Source organism: Nicotiana tabacum, unplaced genomic scaffold (genome assembly GCF_000715075.1).
Source record: "Nicotiana tabacum cultivar K326 unplaced genomic scaffold, ASM71507v2 Un00108, whole genome shotgun sequence".
In the NCBI taxonomy this organism is placed as follows: domain Eukaryota; kingdom Viridiplantae; phylum Streptophyta; class Magnoliopsida; order Solanales; family Solanaceae; genus Nicotiana; species Nicotiana tabacum.
This window is the reverse complement of record NW_027438346.1, coordinates 70,305-71,557: the sequence shown is the minus strand read 5'-3', so window position 1 is coordinate 71,557 and position 1,253 is coordinate 70,305. Positions and strand designations below refer to the sequence as shown.

Here is a 1,253-nt window from a genome sequence, read left to right as displayed (position 1 = left end):
GACTAAGTGTCACCACGATGCCTGTGGTCCAAAAAAATACAATAGTTACTAAATAATATATGTGCAACTTGACATCTCTTTTCAAGAATATCCAAATGGTCCTAAAAAGACAACCTTATCTGTTTCAACAATAATGGCAGAATGAGCCCTATTACAAAGGGTTTTCCAATAGACACGTTTTTAACATTCAAATAAAAAAAATTGTTCTTGTTAACGTACCTACTATAGTACTATGGTGACAAATTTTGGAGTCCAGTAAATGCTCTATAAATATCAGGACGAAGCAAAAGGGAGTAGAGCCAACTAAAAAGATATAAAGAGCGAGCATCATATCATATATAGCAATACAAGAAAGATGGTAAGTTATTCTTCTTGTTGATATATTTTTACTCTTTCTTTCTTGTGTTTACTTTCATAATTGATGTTTGAAAATTACGTAACAACTGATCAAGTGTTAATATATTGTATTTAATCAGCAAGGCCAGTGGATAGCCGCAAGAGACCTTTCAATTACATGGGTGAACAATCCTCAGTACTGGACATGGAAAACTGTTGATCCTAAGTCTGTCTCTCTCTAACTATCTCTCTCTAAATTTTATTAAAATGAGAAATATATTTTAATCCGATCTCAACATTTTGTACTACAGTATTGAAGTGGCGGAGCTTCGTAGTGTAGCTTAGCTTGACATTTATGGAAAGATCGAGCCAAAAAATCATATTCGAAAGACTAGTTATGCTGTATATTTAGTGTTCAAGTTAACAGATAACCCTCGGGAACTTGAACGAGCCACAGCATCGCTAAGAGCCACACCTTTATGTTTTCTATTTTGCATCTTTGTTGTGTTTGTCTTTTAGATTTTCTAATAAAATCACTCTTTGTCTATAATAAGAGTGAGCTTGTTGTAAGTGCATGTGATCTTATACATGATCCATCCTTTTTATCTTATTCTGAAATTATAATAAGAGATTCTACGATTTCTATTTCTTAGATAATTGGTGTACTCTTGGATCAATAAAAAGCAAGAATATTATAACAAATAAAAGTGGAAAATGCAAATTAAAAATGTTTTTGTCATGTGTCTTACTACAATAAGAAAATAACTCATAAGCTTCAAATCCTTGCTCTATCCATGCGTTCTTACATTGTGAAAATGAGTTCACAGCTCGTATAAAGTAAACTGAACTTCAAATTTCACAAAATAAATAAATAAATTGAAACAAATTTTTTTATTCAACACCCCTTGCAATTTCAC

At 31.8% G+C, this 1,253-nt stretch overlaps 1 long non-coding RNA gene across 1 annotated transcript; it reads left to right on the top strand.

Moving 5' to 3' along the window:
- The first annotated feature begins 217 nt into the window (after positions 1-217).
- On the top strand, positions 218-990 carry LOC107778784 (uncharacterized). Its single transcript, XR_012707119.1, has 3 exons — positions 218-358; positions 477-562; positions 648-990. It is a non-coding gene; the product is annotated as an uncharacterized LOC107778784 (long non-coding RNA).
- Positions 991-1,253: the final 263 nt, after the last annotated feature.